Source organism: Phocoena phocoena, chromosome 20 (assembly GCF_963924675.1).
Source record: "Phocoena phocoena chromosome 20, mPhoPho1.1, whole genome shotgun sequence".
NCBI classification, from domain to species: Eukaryota; Metazoa; Chordata; class Mammalia; order Artiodactyla; family Phocoenidae; genus Phocoena; species Phocoena phocoena.
In genome coordinates, this window is record NC_089238.1 from 3,561,187 (window position 1) to 3,567,261 (window position 6,075).

The window sequence follows — 6,075 nt, forward strand, 5'->3', positions numbered from 1 at the left end:
AGTCCTTTATTGGGCCCTGCTGACCTCTTTGCTCCCCTTTCAGCCGGGTTTCCCCTTGCTCGCTCTGTTGCAGTCGTGCTGGGTGTCTTGCTACTTCCCTGCCTTGGGCTCTCCACCTGCTGTTCTTTCTGTCTGCTGGGTGAGCGTTTTTGACGCATTTCAGTATTTGATGTGACCGCCCTTCTCAGCACAGTCAACACGTCCTCACCCAGCTGACCACCAGATCTCATGGATGTCCGTCCCCCATCACACCCACCTTTTTCCATCACCCTATTTATGTCCTTACAAGCCAGGGGTTCTTATCTGGGTGACTCTTAATTTTGTCCTCAAGGAGACATTTGGCACTGTCCAGAGAGACTTGGTTGTCACACGTTGGGTGGGTGGGTGGTCCTGGCGTCTAGGGGGCAGAGGCCAGGAATGCTGCTGACCCCAAGCAATGCTTAGGACAGTCCCTGCTATGCACTGGATTGTGTCCAAATGCACATGTTGAAGCCCTAATCCACCAATGTGACTCTATTTAGAAGAGAAACAGGGCTTCCCTTGGTGGCGCAGTGGTTAAGATCCCGCCTGCCAATGCAGGGGACACGGGTTCAAGCCCTGGTCTGGGAAGATCCCACATGCCGCGGAGCAACTAAGCCTGTGCGCCACAACTACTAAGCCTGCACTCTAGAGCCCACGAGCCACAGCTCTTGAAGCCTGGGCGCCTAGAGCCCGTGCTCCGCAATAAGGGAAACCACCACGATGAGTAGCCCCCGCTCACCGCAACTAGAGAAAGCCCACGCGGAGCAACGAAGACCCAACGCAGCCAAAGACAAATAAATAAAATTTTCTAAAATATTAAAAAAAGAGAAACAGATTTGGGCATCTATCATAGAGAAATTGAAACCATGGCATTAAATGAAGTCAACCAGGCTTGCGTTCAGAGAAACGTGGGTCCACCATAGAACCTTAAAGCTCTGGTGTTGGAGAGCCCGAAAACTCGGTGGTGGAGGGACTGTCAGAAGTGAGTAGGGACAGGTGTCAGAAAAAGCCATCGAAGTGACTATTTCAAGGAGGAAGTGGTCGTATACAAGTACCAGAAGAACAAAATAAGGGTTGAGGAGCGTCCGCTGAGAGTTCCAGGAAACACATTAGTGTTTGTGACAAAAGCAGCTTCTGAGGAAAGCAGCTTCTGAGGAAGTGTGGGGTGAGAAACCAGTTTCTAGTGGTTGAGGAACAAGTGTGAAGAGGCAAAGCAAAGACCGCCCATGTGGGGAATATCTCAGGGCAACTGGTCGCCCTGTCCGTGGACCAGGAATAGTAGAAGGGGATGGACATTCTCCGAGTAATCGTATCCACGTTCTGAAGTTTTAGTTCCTTTTCCTAACTCAGAGTTAGGAAACTTTGGTGCCAGTGGTGATGGTGTAACAACTGTGGAGCACTGAGAAATCCCTAGGATGGGGGACTTCCCTGACGGTCCAGTGGTTAAGACTTCGCCTTCCAATGCAGGGGGTGCGGGTTCGATCCCTGGTCTGGGAGCTAAGATCCCACATGCCTCGTAACCGAAAAACCAAACCATAAAACAGAAGCAATAGTGTAACAAATTCAATAAAGACTTTAAAAATGGTCCAAATCAAAAAAAAAATCTTAAAAAAATAAACCTGTAGCATGACGTCATGAACTCATATATTACTAAGAAGGAGAGATTGTTCCCTCCTTTCGGCAAATGTAAGGTGAAGATAGAAAGGACATATCTTGCCTCAGGAACACAGGTGTTAATGGAGGTCGAATTTGGTCCTTTCCCCCACCTCCTGATTCTTCCGTGCACCTGTTGTATGAGACGGGATGATGGAAGCAGGTAGGGAAGGCAGGCTGGAGATCCAGTCTTAGTATTGTAATGGGGAAGATGAAAGAACTTGGGGGTAAACACAGAAGGAAGAGAGGCAGGGCTGGGGTAGGGAAAGGAGATGCCATCTCAGCCTTCAAACCTCACCTTTCCTAATACCCATGAGTCCAGGCAACTGTAACATCAGCCTGCAGAAACAGATCACCATATGTGAGGGCACCTTGAGAAGGAGAGATAGGTTAGACCAGTGCTGTGATGGAGTGATGAGTGAGCCTGCTTAAAAAAAAATTATATATACATACATAATTCAGCCATGAGAAAGGAGGAAGGAAATTTTGCCATTTATGACAAAAAGGATGGACCTTGAGGGCATTATGCTAAGTGAAATGAGTCAGAGAAAGAAAATACTGTATGATATCACTTAAATGTGGAACCTAAAAATCCATACTCGTAGAAACAGCAGAATGGTGGTGCGTAAAGGCTGGGGGGTGGAGGAAATGGGGAGCTGATGTTTAAGGGTACAAACTTGCAACTAGTAGACAAATAAGTCCTGGAGACCTAGTGCACGGTATAGTGATTACAGACAACGGTATCGTATGGTCATCATCAAACTTGGTAAGAGAGCAGGTCTTAATTATTCCAACCACAAAAAGGAAGTGGCAATTATGTGATGCGATAGAGGTGTTGGCTAATGCTACCATGGCAATCCTTTTACAATAGGTAAGTGTATCAAAGCAACACATCGTATACCTTAAACCTACACAGTGTTCTATGTCAATTATATTTCAATGAAAAGGAAAACACTTTTCAGTTTGGGACAACAGAGGCTCTCTGATTTCTCTTGATGTTGCCCCAAATGTATCCTTTTCTTATCACACCTATCATGGTTCATCTACAATATCAACGCCAGTGGGTGGGCATGAGGGCAAAAAAGGTCCCCTTTGTCCACCCAGGTGCCCAATTTACAAACTTCAGAGTTTTTTTCTTAATTGGAGTAGAGTTGATTTACAATGTTGTGTTAGTTTCGGGTGTACAGCAAAGTGAATCTGTTATACATTTATCCACTCTCTTTAGATTCTTGTCCCGTACAGGTCATTACAGAGTATTGAGTAGAGGTCCCTGTGCTCTACAGCAGGTCCTTATTAGTTATCTATTTTATATATAGTAGTGTGTATGTGTCAATCCCAGTCTCCCAGTTCATCCCTCTCCCCCTTACCTTCTGGTAACCATAACAAACTCAGACTTCTTGTTGACCCTGCCACCTGCCCACCCATCATTTCTAAACAATAAAATGAAGTACGGCTTCTGTGCCTGAAATATGTCAAAGGTGTCTACCTTCTCAGAGTGGTTATCGACTTTCACCTGGAATAATGTAGCAGCCTCCTAACTGGTCTCACTGGATATGTTCCTTCTTATTTTTGAATGGAAACAAACTTAGCAAAACAAGAATACAAAGGAATTTTCTAACTGGGACAGTGAGTATCTACAAAAAATTATAGCAATTAGCTTACTCAATGGTAAGATATTAAAAATATTCCCCATAATATTGGTACTAAGAAAAGGGCACCTGCTATCACCACTCCTATTGATTAATGTACTGGAGGTTCTAGCCAGGTAATAAGACAGTAAAAAAAAAAAAATTAATTTTGGAAAAAAATCCTAAAAATGTTTGAACCTAAAAATAATCTTAAATAGTCTAAAACGGTTAAGATTAAGAAGTGAGCTTTGCAAGACACATTCCATATAAAAAATCAATTTTATTCTTATACTACCAGCAACCAACAGAAGCAATAAAGTTATTTAAAGAATGATATCACTTACAAAATAAAAGTCATGTAAGTAGGGATCTCTCTGGAGGAGATGTAACTAGTGGATATTTCTGGTGGGTATCTAACAAAAGATACGCACATTCTCTACGTGGAATACCACAAGATATTATTTAGAGAAGTTACTGAACATGAAGTTAAATGGTGAAATATACCACATTTAAGGTTTGAAACTTCCAAGGATGGAAAGATTGAAGAGGTGATGATTCTCTGTAAGTTGATCCGTAGCTTGGATACAATCTCACGCGAAATCCAGGTGGGTGTTTTGTGAACACTGATACCCTAAAGTTAGTATTGAAATCCAAAACACGCAGAATAATCAAGGCAATCTTGAAAAATAAGGTCAGAGCTAGAGAATATGTTACCAAGTCTCAAGACCTACGTGTACCTGTCACTCACAGCTGGACCTCCATCTGGGTTACCAGTATTAGTTATGGAACCTATATCGTTCTGGTTGTCAGCACTAGAAATAGGTGAGCCATTCTCAACTCTTCTGTCTCCCCCCACCTACCATGCTTTTGTTTTCTTTGCATATGTCCTTCCTCTCACTGCAACCAGAAGGGTCTTCACACAGTGTAGAAATCATCATATTACATCCATGATCAAAATGCTTGGTGAGCTCCCTTTGCCTTAAGGATAAAATGTGCGTTTATTTATGTGGCTTCCGTGGCCATGCCCGGCATCATCCACAGCTACCCTTTTCTGTCACAATCAGAGCTCTAGTTATACTGAACGTTTTCACCCTCTGTCTTACATCCGAGCCTTCGGATGCATTGGTACAGACAGCTGCCGTCTTCCCCTTTCTTCACCCCTGTGTCTCCCTCAATGCCTCTGTATAATGGAATCTTTCACAGGAAGGGGCTCCAAGGGCATCCTCTAGTTCCTCTCTCACGAGACATTTATTTTCTCACTTCTTGAAGACCTCTACTCCTGGACGATAAGTCCTGTTGTGGTGGGCATAATGTTTGCCTTGGTGTGTTGTACTCTCACCAGTGCCTGACACATAGTAGGCTCTTACGACAAGGACTGGAATAACTTATTACAACTCTATTACCTTTCACTTCATTGGTAGTGGAAGTACCAATATTCAGCTTGCCACAGAGCTATTTGGAAAAAAGGCTACATCGTCAACCTCCCTTGCATCTAGGTGTGGAAAGCTGTTAAGTTCTGACCATGGGGAAATTGAAAGTGTTTTTGGAGTGTTTCCAGTAAATCATCATCACAAACAATTGGCCAGTACTTTACCCCCACCCTCCTCCCCTCCCTTCCTCTCTCCTTCCTTTCTTTCTCCCCATGCTTCATTTTACGGTCTGAAATACAAGCCATGTTCAATATTTCAGAAAGAGCATTGCAATACTTGACCATCTGGCATTGACGCATTGACCAGTTTTGGAAGATTTTAACTTGGACTGCCAAGGACAACATAGGGCCATGGTGGTAAAGACCCCTCCATCCCCTTTAGGAACCTCCTTTGCCCAGGTCAAGCCCTGCCTTTATATCTTGACCCCTAAAATATTTCTACCTGACCCATTTTTTCCTTGAGACTCTAGGTTTCTTGCCATAAACTAGAATATGGAAAGGTTGGAATGTCCTGAACCCACCCCAAACAAGTCCATCTCATCTTGAGATGAAGACTATAAATGGGTATTAGCTAGAAAGTCTTGGACCTTAGAACACCTGGTAGGTGAAGAGCAGAAAGGAGAAAATTCAGTATTGGGGCCACTAGTAATGAGGTAATAACTTGGTATGAGTTTTAATTGCCCTTAGTCTCAGGAATAATAATGGTTACCATGCATTGAGTAACGTACACATGTCAGAGCTTATGCTGGTTTCTGGATATTCTTGATCTCCAGATGTTCATGTTATCCCTTTGAGGTTGGAATTAATATTCGCTGATATTTAACAGAAAATGCAGATTTAAGAACGAATTTGACCTGTGTAAGGTGTCACAATATTGAGAGGAGGCGGGGACCCACATAATGGGTATATTAGTGGGTTGACCAAGTGGAAACTCTCAAAAAGGAGAGCGTTTGTGATGCCCAGACAACATTTCAAGGACCATGCATGGGAGTCTCAAGTTCCAAGTGGCACTCTGACCCCATTTATATATCCATTTGTCCAACATATATTTCCTGAGAACTCTCTGAGTAGTGGGAACTATGAACACGGCCATTACACCTGACATAAATTTAATTCACATGAGTTCGCAGTTGATACAGGAAAATGGATACGTAGGCAGTATTAGGGTTCAAATGCTGTTGTAGAGAATTACAGGTGCTTTGGGACTATGGAAGTAGTATCTTAGGTCAAGCTGGAGGTTTTGGGAAATCATCTTGGAGGAGATGATATTTACTAGGAGACCCAAAGAACAAGGCAAGGTGTGGATAAAGAAGTGGAGAAGAAGAAATCCCGCAAGGGCATAGG

At 43.4% G+C, this 6,075-nt stretch overlaps 1 protein-coding gene across 1 annotated transcript in view; it reads left to right on the forward strand.

Moving 5' to 3' along the window:
* Positions 1 to 6,075, forward strand: part of NLRP12 (NLR family pyrin domain containing 12) — a 726,895-nt gene that overhangs the window by 28,999 nt on the left and 691,821 nt on the right.